We start from the raw sequence: 21484 nt of genomic DNA on the forward strand, positions 1-21484 counted from the left end.
TCCCATTCTGTAGGTTGCCTGTTCACTCTGATGGTAGTTTCTTTTGCTGTGCAAAAGCTCTTTAGTTTAATTAGATCTCATTTGTCATCTTTGGCTTTCGTTGCCATTGCTTTTGGTGTTTTAGACATGAATTCCTTGCCTGTGCCTATGTACTGAATGGTATTGCCTAGATTTTCTTCTAGGGTTTTTATGGTTTTAGGTCTAACATGTAAGTCTTTAATCCATCTTGAATTAATTTTTGTATAAGGTGTAAGGAAGGGGTCCAGTTTCAGCTTTCTACATATGGCTAGCCAGTTTTCCCAGCACCATTTATTAAATAGGGAATCCTTTCCCCATTGCTTGTTTTTGTCAGGTTTGTCAAAGATCAGATAGTTGTAGATATGTGGCATTATTTCTGAGGGCTCTGTTCTGATCCATTGATCTATGTCTCTGTTGTGGTACCAGTACCATGTTGTTTTGGTTACTGTAGCCTTGTAGTATAGTTTGAAGTCAGGTAGCATGATGCCTCCAGCTTTGTTCTTTTGGCTTAGGATTGACTTGGCGATGCGGGCTCTTTTTTGGTTCCATATGAACTTTAAAGTAGTTTTTTCCAATTCTGTGAAGAAAGTCATTGGTAGCTTGATGGGGATGGCACTGAATCTATAAATTACCTTGGGCAGTATGGCCATTTTAACGTTATTGACTCTTCCAACCCATGAACATGGAGTGTTCTTCCATTTGTTTGTATCCTCTTTTATTTCATTGAGCAGTGGTTTGTAGTTCTCCTTGAAGAGGTCCTTCACATCCCTTGTAAGTTGGATTCCTAGGTATTGGATTCTCTTTGAAGCAGTTGTGAATGGGAGTTCACTCATGATTTGGCTCTCTGTCTGTGATTGGTGTACAAGAATGCTTGTGATTTTTGTACATTGATTTTGTATCCTGAGACTTTGCTGAAGTTGCTTATTAGCCTAAGGAGATTTTGGGCCGAGACAATGGGGTTTTCTAGATATACAATCATGTCATCTGCAAACAGGGCCAATTTGACTTCCTCTTTTCCTAATTGAATGCTCTTTGTTTCCTTCTCCTGCCTGATTGCCCTGGCCAGAACTTCCAGCACTATGTTGAACAGGAGTGGGGAGAGAGGTCATCCCTGTCTTGTGCCAGTTTTCAAAGGGAATGCTTCCAGTTTTTGCCCATTCAGTATGATATTGGCTGTGGGTTTGTCATAGATAGCTCTTATGATTTTGAGATACATCCCATCAATACCTAATTTATTGAGAGTTTTTAGCATGAAGGGTTGTTGAATTTTGTCAAAGGCCTTTTCTGCATCTATTGAGATAATCGAGTGGTTTTTGTCATTGGTTCTGTTTATGCTGGATTACATTTATTGATTTGCATATGTTGAACCAGGCTTGCATCTCAGGAATGAAGCCCACTTGATCATAGTGGATAAGCTTTTTGATATGCTGCTGGATTTGGTTTGCCAGTATTTTATTGAGGATTTTTGCATCAATGTTCATCAATGATATTGGTCTGAAATTCTCTTTTTTGGTTGTGTCTCTGCCAGGCTTTGGTATCAGGATGATGCTGGCCTCATAAAATGAGTTAGGGAGGATTCCCTCTTCTTCTATCGATTGGAATATTTTCAGAAGGAATGGTACCAGTTCCTCCTTGTACCTCTGGTAGAATTCGGCTGTGAATCCATCAGGTCCTGGACTCTTTTTGGTTGGTAAGCTGTTGATTATTGCTGCAATTTCAGAGCCTGTCATTGGTCTATTCAGAGATTCAACTTCTTCCTGTTTTAGTCTTGGGAGGGTGTATTTGTCGAGGAATTTATCCACTTCTTCTGGATTTTCTAATTTATTTGCATAGAGGCGTTTGTAGTATTCTCTGATGGTAGATTGTATTTCTGTGGGATCGGTGGTGATATCCCCTTTTTCATTTTTATTGTGTCTATTTGATTCTTCTCTCTTTTCTTCTTTATTATTCTTGCTAGCAGTTTGTCAATTTTGTTGATCTTTTCAAAAAACCAGCTCCTGGATTCATTAATTTTTTGAAGGGTTTTTTGTGTCTCTATTTCCTTCAGTTCTGCTCTGATTTTAGTTGGCCTTCTGCTAGCTTTTAAATGTGTTTGCTCTTGCTTTTCTACTTCTTCTAATTGTGATGTTAGGGTGTCGATTTTGGATATTTTCCTGCTTTCTCTTGTGGGCATTTAGTGCTAAAAATTTCCCTCTACATGCTGCTTTGAATGTGTCCCAGAGATTCTGGTATGTTGTGTCTTTGTTCTCATTGGTTTCAAAGAACATCTTTAATTCTGACTTCATTTCATTATGTACCCAGTAGTCATTCAGGAGCAGGTTGCTCAGTTTCCATGTAGTTGAGCAGTTTTGAGTGAGTTTCTTAATCCTGAGTTCTAGTTTGATTGCACTGTGGTCTGAGAGACAGTTTGTTATAATTTCTGTTCTTCTACATTTGCTGAGGAGTGCTTTACTTCCAACTACGTGGTCAATTTTGGAATAGGTGTGTTGTGGTGCTGAAAAAATTTGTATTCTGCTGATTTGGGGTGGAGAGTTCTGTAGATGTCCATTAGGTCTACTTGGTGCAGAGCTGAGTTCAATTCCTGGGTATCTTTGTTAACTTTCTGTCTCATTGATCTGTCTAATGTTGACAGGGGAGTTTTAAAATCTCCCATTATTATTGTGTGAGAGTCTAAATCTATTTGTAGGTCACTCAAGACTTGTTTATCAATCTGGGTGCACCTGTATTGGGTGCATATATATTTAGGATAGTTAGCTCTTCTTGTTGAATTGATCCCTTTACCATTATGGAATGGCCTTCTTTGTCTCTTTTGATCTTTGTTGGTTAAAAGTCTATTTTATCAGAGACTAGGATTGCAACCCCTGCCTTTTTTTGTTTTCCATTTGCTTGATAGATCTCCATCCATCCCTTTATTTTGAGATTATGTGTGTCTCTGCACGTCAGATGGGTTTCCTGAATAGAGCACACTGATGGGTCTTGAATCCTTATCCAGTCTGCCAGTCTGTGTCTTTTAATTGGAGCATCTAGCCCATTTACATTTAAAGTTAATATTGTTATGTGTGAACTTGATCCTGTCATTATGATATTAGCTGCGTATTTTGCTCGTTAGTTGATGCAGTTTCTTCCTAGCCTCAATGGTCTTTACAATTTGGCATGTTTTTGCAGTGGCTGGTACCGGTTGAATATCTTCAAATAAAAACTACACAGAAGCATTCTGTGAAACTACTTTCTGTTCTGTGCATTCAACTAACAGACTTGAACCTTACTTTTGATTGAGCAGTTCTGAAACACTCTTTCTGTAGAAACTGCAAGTGGACATTCGGAACGCTAAGAGGCCTATAATGGAAAAAGGAATATCTTCAAATAAAAACTACACGGAAGCATTCTGTGAAACTTCTTTCTGTTCTGTGCATTCAACTAACAGAGTTGAACCTTACTTCAGATTGAGCAGTTCTGAAACACTCTTTCTGTAGAAACTGCAAGTGGACATACGGAGTTCTAAGAGGCCTATAGTGGAAAAAGGAATACCTTCAAATAAAAACTACACAAAAGCATTCTGTGAAATTTCTGTCTGTTCTGTGCATTCAACTAAAACAGTTGAACGTTACTTTTGACTGAGCAGTTCTGAAACACTCTTTCTGAAGAAACTGCAAGTGGACATTTGGAGCGCTAAGAGGCCTATAGGGGAAAAACGAATATCTTCAAATAAAAACTACACAGAAGCATTCTGTGAAACTACATTCTCTTCTGTGCATTCAGTTAACAGAGTTGAACCTAACTTTTGATTGAGCAGTTCTGAAGCACTCTTTCTGTAGAAACTGCAAGTGGACAATCGGAGCTCTAAGAGGCCTATAGTGGGAAAAGGAATATCTTCAAATAAAAACTACACAGAAGCGTTCTGTGAAACTGCTTTCAGATCTGTGCATTCAACTAACAGAGTTGAACCTTACTTTTGATTGAGCAGTTCTGAAACACCCTTTCTGTAGAAACTTCAAGTGGACATTCGGAGCACTAAGAGGCCTATAGTGGAAAAAGGAATAACTTCAAATGAAAACTACACAGAAGCATTCTATGAAACTTCTTTCTGTTCTGTTTATTCAACTAACAAGGATGAAACTTACTTTTGATTGAGGAGTTCTGAAACACTCTTTCTGTAGAAACTTCAAGTGGACATTTGGAGCGCTAAGAGGCCTATAGTAGAAAAAGGAATATCTTCAAATAAAAACTACACAGAAGCATTCTGTGAAACTTCTTTCTGATCTGTGAATTCAACCAACAGAGTTAAACCATACTTTTGATTGAACAGTTGTGAAACACTCTTTCAGTAGAAAATGAAGTGGACATTTGGAGCGCTAAGAGGCTAATAGTGGCAAAAGGAATATCTTCAAATATAAACTAGACAGAAGCATTTTGTGAAACTTCTATCTCTTCTGTGCATTCAAATAAGAGAGTTGAACCTTGCTTTTGATTGAGCACTTAAGAGACACTCTTTCTGTAGAAACTGCAAGTGGACATTCGGAACGCTAACTGGCCTATAGTGGAAAAACGAATATCTTCAAATAAAAGCTACACAGAAGCATTCTCTGAAAATTCTTTCTGTTCTGTGTATTCAACTAACAGAGTTGAACCTTACTTTTAATTGAGCAGTTCTGAAACACTCTTTCTGTAGAAAATGAAAGTGGACATTCGGAGCGCTAAGAGGGTAATAGTGGAAAAAAAGAATATCTTCAAATATAAACTACACAGAAGCATTCTCTGAAACTTCTTTCTGTTACGAGCATTCAAATAACAGAGTTGAACCTTACTTTTGATTGAGGTGTTCTGAAACACTTTTTCTGTAGAAACTGCAAGTGAACATTCGGAGCGCTAGGAGGCCTATAGTGGAAAAAGGAATATCTCCAAATAAAAACTACACAGAAGCATTCTCTGAAAATACTTTCTGTTCTCTGCATTCAGCTAACAGAGTTGAGACTTACTTTTGATTGAGCAGTTCTGAAACACTCTTTCTGTAGAAACTGCAAGAGGATATTCGGAGCGCTAAGAGGCCTATAGTGGAAAAAGGAATATATTCAATTAAAAACTACACAGAAGCATTCTGTGAAACTGCTTTCTGATCTGTGAATTCAACTAACAGAGTTAACCCATACTTTTGATTGAGCAGTTCTGAAACACACTTTCTGTAGAAAATGCAAGGGGACATTCGGAGTGCTAAGAGGGTAATAGTGGAAAAAGGAATATCTTCAAATATAACCTAGACAGAAGTATTCGGTGAAACTTCTTTCTGTTCTGTGCATTCAACTAACAGAGTTGAACCTTGCTTTTGATGGAGCAGTTAAGAGACACTCTTTCTGTAGAAACTGCAAGTGAACATTCGGAACGCTAACGGTCCTATAGTGGAAAAAAGAATATCTTCAAATAAAAACTACACAGAAGCATTCTGTGAAACTACTTTCTGTTCTGTGTATTCAACTAACAGAGTTAAACCATACTTTTGATTGAGCAGTTCTGAAACACTCTTTCTGTAGAAAATGCAAGTCGACATTCGGAGCGCTAAGAGGGTGATAGTGGAAAAAGGAATATCTTCAAATATAAACTACAAAGAAGCATTCTCGGAAACTCCTTTCTGTTCCGTGCATTCAGCTAACAGAGTTGAACCTTACTTTTGATTAAGCAGTTCTGAAACACACTTTCTGTAGAAACTGGAAGTGGACATTCGGAGCGATAAAATGCCTATAGTGGAAAAAGAGATATCTCCAAATAAAAACTACACAGAAGCATTCTCTGAAACTTCTTTCCATTCTCTGCATTCAACTAACAGTGTTGAGCCTTACTTTTGATTGAGCAGTTCTGAAACACTCTTTCTGTAGAAACTGCAAGTGGACATTCGGAACGCTAAGAGGCCTATAGTGGAAAAAGAAATATCTTCAATTAAAAACTACACAGAAGCATTCTGTGAAACTGCTTTCCGATCTGTGAATTCAACTAACAGAGTTAAACCATAGTTTCGATTGAGCAGTTCTGAAACACTCTTTCTGTAGAAAATGCAAGTGGACATTCGGAGCACTAAGAGGGTAATAGTGGAAAAAGGAATATCTTCAAATATAAACTACACAGAAGCATTCTGTGAAACTTCATTTTGTTCTGTGCATTCAACTAACAGAGTTGAAACTTACCTTTGATTGAGCAGTTCTGAAACACTCTTTCTGTAGAAACTGCAGTGGACATTCGGATCGCTAAGAGGCCTATACTTGAAAAACGAATATCTGCAAATAAATACTACACAGAAGCATTCTGTGAAACTTCTTTCTCTTCTGTGCATTAAACTAAGACAGTTGAACCTTCCTTTTGATTGAGCCGTTCTGAAACACTCTTTCTGTAGAAACTGCAATTGGACATTCGGAGCGCTAAGAGGCCTATATTGGAAAAAGGAATATCTCCGAATAAAATCTACACTGAAGCATTCTCTGAAACTTCTTTCTGTTATCTGTATTCAACTAACAGATTTGAGCCTTACTTTTGATTGAACAGTTCTGAAACACTCTTTCTGTAGAAACTGCAAGTGGAAATTCGGAGCGCTAAGAGGCTATAGTGGAAAAAGGAATATCTTCAATTAAAAAGTCCACAGAAGCATTCTGTGAAACTGCTTTCTGATCTGTGAATTCAACTAACAGAGTTAAACCATACTTTTGACTGAGCAGTTGTGAAACACTCTTTCAGTAGAAAATGAAGTGGACATTTGGAGCGCTAAGAGGCTAATAGTGGCAAAAGGAATATCTTCAAATATAAACTAGACAGAAGAATTTTGTGAAACTTCTTTCTCTTCTGTGCATTCAAATAAGAGAGTTGAACCTTGCTTTTGATTGAGCACTTAAGAGACACTCTTTCTGTAGAAACTGCAAGTGGACATTTGGAACGCTAACTGGCCTATAGTGGAAAAACGAATATCTTCAAATAAAAGCTACACAGAAGCATTCTGTGAAGTTTCTTTCTGTTCTGTGTATTCAACTAACAGAGTTGAACCTTACTTTTAATTGAGCAGTTCTGAAACACTCTTTCTGTAGAAAATGCAAGTGGACATTCGGAGCGCTAAGAGGGTAATAGTGGAAAAAAAGAATATCTTCAAATATAAACTACACAGAAGCATTCTCTGAAACTTCTTTCTGTTACGAGCATTCAACTAACAGAGTTGAACCTTATTTTGATTGAGGTGTTCTGAAACACTTTTTCTGTAGAAACTGCAAGTGAACATTCGGAGCACTAAGAGGCCTATAGTGGAAAAAGGAATATCTCCAAATAAAAACTACACAGAAGCATTCTCTGAAAATTCTTTCTGTTCTCTTCATTCAGCTAACAGAGTTGAGACTTACTTTTGATTGAGCAGTTCTGAAACACTCCTTCTGTAGAAACTGCAAGTGGACATTCGGAGCGCTAAGAGGCCTATAGTGGAAAAGGGAATATATTCAATTAAAAATTACACAGAAGCATTCTGTGAAACTGCTTTCTGATCTGTGAATTCAACTAACAGAGTTAAACCATACTTTTGATTGAGCAGTGCTGAAAAACACTTTCTGTAGAAAATGCAAGGGGACATTCGGAGTGCTAAGAGGGTAATAGTGGAAAAGGGAATATCTTCAAATATAAACCAGACAGAAGCATTCTGTGAAACTTCTTTCTGTTCTGTGCATTCAACTAACAGAGTTGAACCTTGCTTTTGATGGAGCAGTTAAGAGACACTCTTTCTGTAGAAACTGCAAGTGAACATTCGGAACGCCAACGGTCCTATAGTGGAAAAAATAATATCTTCAAATAAAAACTACACAGAAGCATTCTGTGAAACTACTTTCTGTTCTGTGTATTCAACTAACAGAGTTAAACCATACTTTTGATTGAGCAGTTCTGAAACACTCTTTCTGTAGAAATTGCAAGTCAACATTCGGAGCGCTAAGAGGGTGATAGTGGAAAAAGGAATATCTTCAAATATAAACTACACAGAAGCATTCTCTGAAACTCCTTTCTGTTCCGTGCATTCAGCTAACAGAGTTGAACCTTACTTTTGATTGAGCAGTTCTGAAACACACTTTCTGTAGAAACTGCAAGTGGACATGCGGAGCGCTATGATGCCTATAGTGGAAAAAGAGATATCTCCAAATAAAAACTACACAGAAGCATTCTCTGAAACTTCTTTCCGTTCTCTGCATTCAACTAACAGTGTTGAGCCTTACTTTTGATTGAGCAGTTCTGAAACACTCTTTCTGTAGAAACTGCAAGTGGACATTCGGAACGCCAAGAGGCCTATAGTGGAAAAAGGAATATCTTCAATTAAAAACTACACAGAAGCATTCTGTGAAACTGCTTTCCGATCTGTGAATTCAACTAACAGAGTTAAACCATAGTTTCGATTGAGCAGTTCTGAAACACTCTTTCTGTAGAAAATGCAAGTGGACATTCAGAGCGCTAAGAGGGTAATAGTGGAAAAAGGAATATCTTCAAATATAAACTACACGGAAGCATTCTGTGAAACTTCATTTTGTTCTGTGCATTCAACTAACAGAGTTGAACCTTACCTTTGATTGACCAGTTCTGAAACACTCTTTCTGTAGAAACTGCAAGTGGACATTCAGAGCGCTAAGAGGCCTATAGTGGAAAAAGGAATATCTACAAATAGAAACTACACAGAAGCATTCTCTGAAACTTCTCTCTGTTCTCTGCATTCAATTAACAGAGTTGAGCCTTACTTTAGATTGAGCAGTTCTGAAACACCCTTTCTGTAGAAACTGCAAGTGGACATTTGGAGCGCTAAGAGGGTAATAGTGGAAAAAGGAATATCTTCAAATATAAACTACACAGAAGCATTCTGTGAAACTTCATTTTGTTCTGTGCATTCAACTAACAGAGTTGAAACTTACCTTTGATTGAGCAGTTCTGAAACACTCTTTCTGTAGAAACTGCAGTGGACATTCGGATCGCTAAGAGGCCTATACTTGAAAAACGAATATCTGCAAATAAATACTACACAGAAGCATTCTGTGAAACTTCTTTCTCTTCTGTGCATTAAACTAAGACAGTTGAACCTTCCTTTTGATTGAGCCGTTCTGAAACACTCTTTCTGTAGAAACTGCAATTGGACATTCGGAGCGCTAAGAGGCCTATATTGGAAAAAGGAATATCTCCGAATAAAATCTACACTGAAGCATTCTCTGAAACTTCTTTCTGTTATCTGTATTCAACTAACAGATTTGAGCCTTACTTTTGATTGACCAGTTCTGAAACACTCTTTCTGTAGAAACTGCAAGTGGACATTCAGAGCGCTAAGAGGCCTATAGTGGAAAAAGGAATATCTACAAATAGAAACTACACAGAAGCATTCTCTGAAACTTCTCTCTGTTCTCTGCATTCAATTAACAGAGTTGAGCCTTACTTTAGATTGAGCAGTTCTGAAACACCCTTTCTGTAGAAACTGCAAGTGGACATTTGGAGCGCTAAGAGGCGTATAGTGGAAAAAGGAATATCTTCAATTAAAAACTACACAGAAGCATTCTGTGAAACTGCTTTCTGACGTGTGCATTCAACTAACAGAGTTGAAACGTACTTTAGATTGAGCAGTTCTGAAACACTCTTTCTGTACAAAATGCAAGTGGACATTCGGAGCCCTAAGAGGCCTATAGTGGAAAAACGATTATCTTCAAATAAATATTACACAGAAACATTCTGTGAAACTTCTTTCCGTTCTGTGCATTCAAGTAACAGAGTTGAACCTTACTTTTGATTGAGCCGTTCTGAAACACTCTTTCTGTAGAAACTGCAATTGGACATTCTGAGCGCTTAGAGGCCTATATTGGGAAAAGGAATATCTTCAAATAAAAATTAAACAGAAGCATTCTGTGAAACTATTTTCTGATCTGTGCATTCAACTAACAGAGTTAAACCGTACTTTTGCTTGAGCAGTTCTGAAACACTCTTTCTGTAGAAACTGCAAGTGGACATTCGGAGCGCTAAGAGGGTAACAGGGGAAAAAAGAATATCTTCAATACATACAACACAGAAGCATTCTGTGAAACTACTTTCTCTTCTGTGCATTCAACCAACAGAGTTGAACCTTACTTTTGATTGAGCCGTTCTGAAACACTTTTTCTGTGGAAACTGCAAGTGGACATTCGGAGGGCTATGTGGTATATAGTGGAAAAAGGAATAACTTCAAATAAAAACTACACAGAAGAATTCTGTGAAACTTCATTTTGTTCTGTGCATTCAACTAAGAGAGTTGAACCTTAGCTTTGATTGAGCAGTTCTGAAACACTCTTTCTGTAGAAAATGCAAGTAGACATTCAGAGCGCTAAGGGGCCTATAGTGGAAAAAGGAATATGTATAAATAAAAACTACACAGAAGCATTCTGTGAAACTTATTTCTGTTCTGTGCATTCAACTAACAGTGTTGAACCTTACTTCTCGTTGAGTCGTTGTGAAACACTCTTTCTGTAGAAACTGCAATTGGACATTCGGAGCGCTAAGAGGCCTATATTGGAAAAAGGAATATCTTCAAATAAAAACTACACAGAAGCATTCTGTGAAACTTCTTTCTGATCTGTGCATTCAAATAACAGAGTTAAACCATACTTTTGATTGAGCAGTTCTGAACACTCTTTCTGTAGAAAATGCAAGTGGACATTCGGAGCGCTAAGAGTGTAATAGTGGAAAAAGGAATATATTCAAATATGAAATACACAGAAGCATTCTGTGAAACTTCTATCTGATCTGTGCATTCAACTAACAGAGTTAAACCATACTTTTGATTGAGCAATTCTGAAACACTCTTTCTGTAGAAAATGCAAGTGAACATTCGGAGCGCTCAGAGGGTAATAGTGGAAACAGGAATATCGCCAAATAAAAACTACACAGAAGCATTCTCTGAAAGTTCTTTCTGTTCTCTGTATTCAACTAACAGAGTTTAGCCTTACTTTTGATGGAGCAGCTCTGAAACCCTCTTTCTGTAGAAACTGCAAGTGGACATTCGGAGCGCTAAGAGGCGTATAGTGGAAAAAAGAATATCTTCAAATAAAATTACACAGAAGAATACTGTGAAACTTCTTTTTGTTCTGTGCATTCAACTAACAGAGTTGAACCTTACTTTTGATTGAGCAGTTCTGAAACACTCTTTCTGTAGAAACTGCAGTGGACATTCAGAACGCTAAGAGGCCTATAGTGGAAAACGAATTTCTTCAAATAAATACTACACAGAAGCATTCTGTGAAACTTCTTTCTGTTGTGTGTATTCAACTAACAGAGTTGAACCTTACGTTTGATTGAGCCGTTCTGAAACACTCTTTCTGCAGAAACTGCTATTGGACATTCGGAGCACTAAGAGGCCTAAATTGGAAAAAGGACTATCTTCCAACAAAAACTACACAGAAACATTCTGTGAAACTTCTTTCTTTTTTTTTTTTTTTTTGAGACAGAGTCTCGCTCTGTCACCCAGGCTGGAGTGCAGTGGCGCAATCTCGGCTCACTGCAAGCTCCGCCTCCTGGGTTCACGCCATTCTCCTGCTTCAGCCTCTCCAAGTAGCTGGGACTACACGCACCCGCCACCACGCCCGGCTAACTTTTTGTATTTTTAGTAGAGACGGGGTTTCACTGTGGTCTCGATCTCCTGACCTCGTGATCCGCCCGCCTCGGCCTCCCAAAGTGCTGGGATTACAAGCGTGAGCCACCGCGCCTGGCCGAAACTTCTTTCTTATCTGTGCATTCAGCTAACAGATTTAAACCATACTTTTGTTTGAGCAGTTCTGAAACAGTCATTCTGTAGAAATTGCAAGTGGATATTCGAGCGCTAAGACGGTAATAGTGGAAAAAGGAATATCTTCAAAAATAAACTACAAAGAAGCATTCTGTGAAACTTCTTTCTGTTCTGTGCATTCAACTAACAGAGTTGAACCTTACTTTTGATTGAGCAGCTCTGAAACACTCTTTCTGTAGAAACTACAGCCGACATTCGGAGGGCTAAGAGGCCTATAGAGGAAATAGAAATATCTTCAAATAAAAACTACACAGAAGCATTCTGTGAAGCTTCATTTTGTTCTGTGCATTCAACTAACAGATTTGAACCTTGCATGTGATTGAGCAGTTCTGAAACACTCTTTCTGTAGAAACTGCAATTGGACATTCGGAGCTCTAAGAGGCCTATATTGGAAAAAGGACTATCTTCAAATAAAAACTACAGAGAAGCATTCTATGAAACTTCTTTATGACCTGTGCATTCAGCTAACAGAGTTAAACCATACTTTTGATTGAGCAGTTCTGAGACACTCTTTCTGTAGAAAATGCAAGTGGACATCCCGAGCGCTAAGAGGGTAATAGTGGAAAAAGGAATGTCTTCAAATATAAACTACACAGAAGCATTCTCTGAAACTTCTTTCTGTTCCATGCATTCAACTAACAGAGTTGAACCTTACTTTTGATTGAACAGTTCTGAAACACTCTTTCTGTAGAAACTGCAAGGGGACATTCAGAACGCTAATAGGCGTATAGTGGAAAAAGGAATATCTTCAATTAAAAACTAGACAGAAGCATTCTCTGAAACTTCTTTCTGTTCCATGCATTCAACTAACAGAGTTGAACCTTACTTTTGATTGAACAGTTCTGAAACACTCTTTCTGTAGAAACTGCAAGGGGACATTCAGAACGCTAATAGGCGTATAGTGGAAAAAGGAATATCTTCAATTAAAAACTAGACAGAAGCATTCTGTGAAACTTCTTTCTGATCTGTGCATTCAAGTAACAGAGTTAAACCACACTTTTGATTGAGCAGTTCTGAAACACTCTTTCTGTAGAAAATGCAAGTGGACATTCGGAGCGCTAAGAGTGTAGTATTGGAAAAAGGAATATCTTCAAATATAAACTACACAGAAGCATTCTGAGAAACTTCTTTCTGTTCCGTGAATTCCACTAACAGAGTTGAACCTTACTTTTGATTGAGCAGTTCTGAAACACTCTTTCTGTAAAACTGCAAGTGGACATTCGGAGCTCTAAGAGGCTTAGAGTGGAAAAAGGAATCTCTCCAAATAAATACTGCATAGAAGACTTCTCTGAAACTTCCTTCTGTTCTTTGCCTTCAACTAACAGGGTTGAGCCTTACTTTTGATTGTGCAGTTCTGAAAGACTCTTTCTGAAGAAACTGCAAGTGGACATTCGGAGCGTTAAGAGGCCTATAGTGGAAAAGGAATGTCTTCAATTAAAAACAACACAGAAGCATTCTCTGAAACTGCTATCTAATCTGTGCATGCAACGAACAGAGTTGAACCCTACTTTTGATTGAACAGTTCTGAAACACTCTTTCTGTAGAAACTGCAAGTGGACATTCGGAGCGCTAAGAGGCCTATAGTGGAAAAAGGAATATCTTCAAATAAATACTACACGGAAGCATTCTGTGAAACTTCTTTCTGTTCTGTGCATTCAACTAACAGAGTTGAACCTTACTTTCGATTGAGCCGTTATGAAACACTCATTTTGTAGAAACAGCTATTGGACATTCTGAGCTCTAAGAGTCCTCCATTGGAAAAAGGAATAACTTCAAATAAAAAGTACACAGAAGCATTCTGTGAAACTGCTTTCTGATCTGTGCATTCAACTAACAGAGTTAAACCATACTTTTGATTGAGCAGTTCTGAAACACTCTTTCTGTAGAAACTGCAGTTGAATATTCGGAGCGCTAAGAGGCCTATATTGGAAAAAGTACTATCTTCAAATAAAAACCACACAGAAGCATTCTGTGAAACTTCTTTCTGATCTGTGCATTCAAATAACAGAGTTAAACCATACTTTTGATTGAGCAGTTCTGAACACTCTTTCTGTAGAAAATGCAAGTGGACATTCGGAGCGCTAAGAGTGTAACAGTGGAAAAAGGAATATATTCAAATATGAACTACACAGAAGAATTCTGTGAAACTTCTTTCTGTACTGTGGATTCAACTAACAGTGTTGAACCTTACTTTTGATTGAGCAGTTCTGAAACACACTTTCTGTAGAAACTGCAAGCGGACATTCGGAGCTCTAAGAGGCCTATAGTGGAAAAAGGAATAGCTTCAAATAAATACTATGCAGAAGCATTCTGTGAAACTTCTTTATGTTCTCTGCATTCAACCAACAGAGTTGAACCTCACTTTTGATTGAGCCGTTCAGAAACACTCTTTCTGCAGAAACTGCAATTGGACATTCGGAGCGCTAAGAGTCCTATATTGGAAAAAGAAATATCTTCAAATAGAAACTACACAGAAGCATTCTGTGAAACTTCTATCTGATCTGTGCATTCAACTAACAGAGTTAAACCATACTTTTGATTGAGCAATTCTGAAACACTCTTTCTGTAGAAAATGCAAGTGAACATTCGGAGCGCTCAGTGGGTAATAGTGGAAACAGGAATATCGCCAAATAAAAACTACACAGAAGCATTCTCTGAAACTTCTTTCTGTTCTCTGTATTCAACTAACAGAGTTTAGCCTTACTTTTGATGGAGCAGTTCTGAAACCCTCTTTCTGTAGAAACTGCAAGTGGACATTCGGAGCGCTAAGAGGCGTATAGTGGAAAAAAGAATATCTTCAAATAAAATTACACAGAAGAATACTGTGAAACTTCTTTTTGTTCTGTGCATTCAACTAACAGAGTTGAAACTTACTTTGATTGAGCAGTTCTGAAACACTCTTTCTGTAGAAACTGCAGTGGACATTCAGAAGGCTAAGAGGCCTATAGTGGAAAACGAATTTCTTCAAATAAATACTACACAGAAGCATTCTGTGAAACTTCTTTCTGTTGTGTGTATTCAACTAACAGAGTTGAACCTTACGTTTGATTGAGCCGTTCTGAAACACTCTTTCTGCAGAAACTGCTATTGGACATTCGGAGCACTAAGAGGCCTATATTGGAAAAAGGACTATCTTCCAACCAAAACTACACAGAAACATTCTGTGAAACTTCTTTCTTTTTTTTTTTTTTTTTTGAGACAGAGTCTCGCTCTGTCGCCCAGGCTGGAGTGCAGTGGCGCAATCTCGGCTCACTGCAAGCTCCGCCTCCTGGGTTCACGCCATTCTCCTGCCTCAGCCTCTCCAAGTAGCTGGGACTACAGGCGCCCGCCACCACGCCCGGCTAACTTTTTGTATTTTTAGTAGAGACGGGGTTTCACCGTGGTCTCGATCTCCTGACCTCGTGATCCGCCCGCCTCGGCCTCCCAAAGTGCTGGGATTACAAGCGTGAGCCACCGCGCCCGGCCGAAACTTCTTTCTTATCTGTGCATTCAGCTAACAGATTTAAACCATACTTTTGTTTGAGCAGTTCTGAAACAGTCATTCTGTAGAAATTGCAAGTGGACATTCGAGCGCTAAGAAGGTAATAGTGGAAAATGGAATATCTTCAAATATAAACTACACAGAAGCATTCTGTGAAACTTCTTTCTGTTCTGTGCATTCAACTAACAGAGTTGAACCTTACTTTTGATTGAGCAGCTCTGAAACACTCTTTCTGTAGAAACTACAGCCGACATTCGGAGGGCTAAGAGGCCTATAGAGGAAAAAGAAATATCTTCAAATAAAAACTACACAGAAGCATTCTGTGAAGCTTCATTTTGTTCTGTGCATTCAACTAACAGATTTGAACCTTGCATGTGATTGAGCAGTTCTGAAACACTCTTTCTATAGAAAATGCAAGTGGATATTCACAGCGCTAAGAGGCCTATAGTGGAAAAAGGACTATCTCCAAATAAAAACTAGAGAGAAGCATTCTGTGAAACTTCTTTCTGATCTGTGCATTCAAGTAACAGAGTTAAACCACACTTTTGATTGAGCAGTTCTGAAACACTCTTTCTGTAGAAACTGCATTGGACATTCTGAGCGCTAAGAGGCCTATATTGGGAAAAAGTATATCTTCAAATATAAACTACAGAGAAGCATTCTGTGAAACTTCTTTCTGATTTGTGCATTCAGCTAAGAGAGTTAAACCAAGTTTTGATTGAGGAGTTCTGACCACTCCTTCTGTAGAAAATGCAAGTGGACATTCGGAGCGCTAAGAGGGTAATAGTAGAAAAAGGCATATATTGAAATATAAACTACACAGAAACATTCTGTGAAACTTCTTTCTGTTCTGTGCATTCAACTAACAGAGTTGAACCTTACTTTTGATTGAGCCGTTCTGAAACCCTGTTCCTGTAGAAAATGCAAGTGGACATTCGGAGCGCTAAGATGGTAATAGTGGAAAAAGGAATATCTTCAAATATAAACTACACAGAAGCATTCTCTGAAACTTCTTGCGGTTCCATGCATTCAACTAATGGTGTTGAACCTTACTTTTGATTGAGCAGTTCTGAATCACTCTTTCTGTAGATACTGCAATTGGACATTCTGAGTGCTAAGAGTCCTATATTGGAGAAAGGAATATCTTCAAATAAAAACTACACAGAAGAATTCTGTGAAACTTCTTTCTGATCTGTGCATTCAAGAAACAGAGTTAAACCATAATTTTGATTGAACAGATCTGAAACACTCTTTCTGTAGAAAATGCAAGTGGACATTCGGAGAGCTAAGATGGTAATAGTGGAAAAACTAATATCTCCAAATAAAAACTACACAGAAGCATTCTCTGAAACTTCTTTCTGTTCTCTGCATTTAACTAACAGATTTGAGCCTTACTTTTGAAGGAGCAGTTCTGAAACACTCTTTCTGTAGAAACTGCAAGTGGACATTCGCAGCGCTAAGTGGCGTAAAGTTGAAATACAAATATCTTCAAATAAAACTAGACAGAAGCATTGTGTGAAGCTTCTTTCTGTTCTGTGCATTCAACTACCAGAGTTGAACCTTACTTTTGATTCAGCAGTTCTGAAACACTCTTTCTGAAGAAAATTGCAAGTGGACATTCGGAGCGTTAAGAGGCCTATATTGGAAAAAGGAATATCTACACATAAAAACTACACAGAAGCATTCTGTGTAACTTCTTCCTGATCTGTGCATTCAACTAAGAGAGTTAAAACATACTTTTGATTGAGGAGTTCTGAAACACTCTTTCTGTAGAAAATCCAGTGGACATTTGAGCGCTAAGAGGCCTATAGTGGAAAAAGGAATATCTCCAAATAAAAACTACACAGAAGCATTCTCTGAAACTTCTTTGTCTTCTCTGCATTCAACTAACAGAGTTTGTCTTACTTTTCATTGAGTAGTTCTGAAATACTCTTTCTGTTTAAACTGCAAGTGGACAATCACATCGCTATGAGGCGTATAGTGGAAAAACAAATATCTTCAAATAAAACTACACAGAAACATTCTGTGAAACTTCTTCTTGTTCCGTACATTCAACTAACAGAGTTGAACCTTACTTTTGATTGAGCAGTTCTGAAGCACTCTTTCTGTAGAATCTGCAAGTGGACATTCGGAACGCTAAGACGGTAATTGTGGAAAAAGGAATATCTTCAAATATAAACTACACAGAAGCATTTTGTGAAACTTCTTTCTGTTCTGTGCTTTCAACTAACAGAGTTGAATCTTACTTTTGATTGAGCAGTTCTGAAACACTCTTTCTGTAGAAACTGCAAGTGGACATTCGGAGCGCTAAGAGGCCTAGAGTGGAAAAAAGAATATCTTCAACTAAAAACTGCACAGAAGCATTCTGTGAAACTTCATTTTGTTCTGTGCATTCAACTAACAGAGTTGAACCTTACCTTTGATTGAGCAGTTCTGAAACACTCTTTATGTAGAAACTGCAAGGGGACATTCGGACGGCTACGAGGCCTATAGTGGAGAAAGGAATATCTCCCAATAAAAACTACACAGAAGCATTTTCTGAAACTTCTTTCTGTTCTCTGCATTCAACTAACAGAGTTGAGCCTTACTTTTGATTCAGCAGTTCCGAAACTCTCTTTCTGTGTAAACTGCAAGTGGACATTCGGAGCGCTAAGAGGCGTAAAGTGGAAAAACAAATATCTTCAAATAAAACTAGACAGAAGCATTCTATGAAACTTCTTTCTGTTCTGTGCATTCAACTAAAAGAGTTGAACCTTGCTTTTGATTGAGCCATTCGGAAACACTCTTTCTGTAGAAACTGCAATTGGACATTCGGAGCGCTAAGAGGCCTATATTGGAAAAAGGAATATCTACACATAAAAACTACACAGAAGCATTCTGTGTAACTTCTTTCTGATCTGTGCATTCAACTAACAGAGTTAAAACATACTTTTGATTGAGGAGTTCTGAAACACTCTTTCTGTAGAAAATGCAGGTGGACATTTGAGCGCTAAGAGGCCTATAATGGAAAAAGGAATATCTCCAAATAAAAACTACACAGAAGCATTCTCTGAAACTTCTTTGTCTTCTCTGCATTCAACTAACAGAGTTTGTCTTACTTTTCATTGAGTAGTTCTGAAACACTGTTTGTGTTTAAACTGCAAGTGGACATTCGCATCGCTATGAGGCGTATAGTGGAAAAACAAATATCTTCAAATAAAACTACACAGAAACATTCTGTGAAACTTCTTCCTGTTCCGTGCATTCAACTAACAGATTTGAACCTTACTTTTGATTGAGCAGTTCCGAAGCACTCTTTCTGTAGAATCTGCAAGTGGACATTCGGAGCGCTAAGAGGCCAATATTGGAAAAAGGAGTATCTTCTAATAAAAACTACATGGAAGCATTCTGTGAAACTTCATTTTGTTCTGTGCATTCAACTAACAGAGTTGAACCTTACTTTTGATTGAGCTGTTCTGAAACACTCTTTCTGTAGAAACTGCAATTGGACATTCGGAGCGCTTAGAGGCCTATATTGGAAAAAGGAATATCTTCAAATAAAAACTACACAGAAGCATTCTGTGAAACTCTTTTCTGATCTGTGCATTCAACTAAGGGATTTAAACCATAGTTTTGATTGAGAAGTTCTGAAACAGTCTTTCAGCAGTAAATGCAAGTGGACATTCGGAGTGCTAAGAGGGTAATTGTGGAAAAAGGAATCTCTTCAAATATAAACTACACAGAAGCATTCTGTGAAACTTCTTTCTGTTCTGTGCATTCAACAAATAGAGTTGAACATTACATTTGATTGAGCATTTCTGAAACACTCCTTCTGTAGAAACTGCAGTGGCCATTCGGAGCGGTAAGAGGACTATAGTGTAAAAACGATTATCTTCAAATAAATACTACACAGAAGCATTCTGTGAAACTTCTTGCTGTTCTGTGCATTCAACTTACAGTGTTGAACCTTACTTTTGACTGAGCCGTTCTGAAACACTCTTTCTGTAGAAACTGCAATTGGACATTCGGAGTGCTAAGAGGCCTATGTTGGAAAAAGCAATATCTTCATATAATAATTACACGGAAGCATTCTGTGAAACTCCATTTTGTTCTGTGCATTCAGCTAACAGAGTTGAACCTTACTTTTGATTGAGCTGTTCTGAAACACTCTTTCTGTAGAAATTGCAATTGGACATTCGGAGCGCTAAGAGGCCTATATTGGAAAAAGGAATATCTTCAAATAAAAACTACACAGAAGAATTCTGTGAAACTCTTTCTGATCTGTGCATTCAGCTAACAGAGTCACACCATACTTTTGATTGAGCAGTTCTGAAACAGTCTTTCAGTAGAAAATGGAAGTGGACATTCCGAGCGCTAAGAGGGTAATTGTGGAAAAAGGATTATCTTCAAATATAAACTACACAGAAGCATTCTGTGAAACTCCTTTCTGTTCTGTGCATTCAACTAGCAGAGTTGAACCTTGCTTTTGATTGAGCAATTCTGAAACACTCTTTCTGTAGAAACTTCAAGTGGACATTCGGAGCGCTAAGAGGCCTAGAGTGGAAAAAGGAATATCTTCAAATGAAAACTACACAGAAGCATTCTGTGAGACTTCATTTTGTTCTGTGCATTCAACTAACAGAGTTGAACTTTTCTTTTGATTGAGCAGTTCTGAAACACTCTTTCTGTAGAAACTGCAAGTGGACATTCGGACCGCTAAGAGGCCTATAGTGGAAAAAAGAATATCTCCCAACAAAAACTACACAGGAGCATTCTCTGAAACTTGTTTCTGTTGTCTGCATTCAATTAACAGGGTTGTGCCTTACTTTTGATTGAGCAGTTTTGAAACACTCTTTCTGTAGAAACTGCAAGTGGACATTCGGAGCGCTAAGTGGCGTAAAGTGGAAAAACAAATATCTTCAAATAAAACTAGACAGAAGCATTCTGTGAAACTTCTTTCTGTTCTGTGCATTCAACTAACAGAGTTGAACCTTACTTTTGATTGAGCCATTCGGAAACACTCTTTCTGTAGAAACTGCAATTGGACATTTGGAGCGCTAAGAGGCCTATATTGGAAAAAGAAATATCTTCAAATAAAAACTACACAGAAGCATTCTGTGAAACTCTTTTCTGATCTGTGCATTCAACTAACAGAGTTACACCATACTTTTGATTGAGCAGTTCCGAAACAGTCTTTCAGTAGAAAATGGAAGTGGACATTCGGAGCGCTAAGAGGCCTAGAGTGAAAAAACGAATATCTTCAAATAAAAACTACACAGAAGCATTCTGTGAAACTTCATTTTGTTCTGTGCATTCAACTAACAGAGTTGAACCTTACCTTTGATTGAGCAGTTCTGAAACACTCTTTATGTAGAAACTGCAAGTGGACTTTCGGACTGCTAGGATGCCTATAGTGGAGAAAGGAATATCTCCAAATAAAAACTACACAGAAGCATTTTCTGAAACTACTTTCTGTTCTCTGCATTCAACTAACAGAGTTGAGCCTTACTTTTTATTGAGCAGTTCTCAAACACTCTTTCTGTAGAAACCGCAAGTGGACATTCGGAGCGCTAAGAGGGTAATAGTGGAAAAAAGAATATCTCCAAATAAAAACTACACCGGAGCATTCTCTGAAACTTCTTTCTGTTCTCTGCATTCAATTAACAGTGTTGAGCCTTACTTTTGATTGAGCAGTTTTGAAACACTCTTTCTGTAGAAACTGCAAGTGGACATTTGGAACACAAAGAGGCGTAAAGTGGAAAAAAAAATATCTTCAAATAAAACTAGACAGAAGCATTCTGTGAAACTCTTTTCTGATCTGTGCATTCAACTAACAGAGTTACACCATAGTTTTGATAGAGCAGTTCTGAAACAGTCTTTCAGTAGAAAATGGAAGTGGACATTCGGAGCGCTAAGAGGGTAATTGTGGAAAAAGGAGTATCTTCAAATATAAACTACACAGAAGCATTCTGTGAAACTTCTTTCTGTTCTGTGCATTCAACTAGCAGAGTTGAACCTTACTTTTGATTGAGCAGTTCTGAAACACTCTTTCTGTAGAAATTGCAAGTGGACATAAGGAGCGCCAAGTGGCCTAGAGTGGAAAAACGAATATCTTCAAATAAAAACTACACAGAAGCATTCTGCGAAACTTCATTTAGTTCTGTGCATTCAACTAACAGAGTTGAACCTTACCTTTGATTGAGCAGTTCTGAAAC

Source organism: Symphalangus syndactylus, chromosome 3, assembly GCF_028878055.3.
Source record: "Symphalangus syndactylus isolate Jambi chromosome 3, NHGRI_mSymSyn1-v2.1_pri, whole genome shotgun sequence".
Classification (NCBI taxonomy): Eukaryota; Metazoa; Chordata; class Mammalia; order Primates; family Hylobatidae; genus Symphalangus; species Symphalangus syndactylus.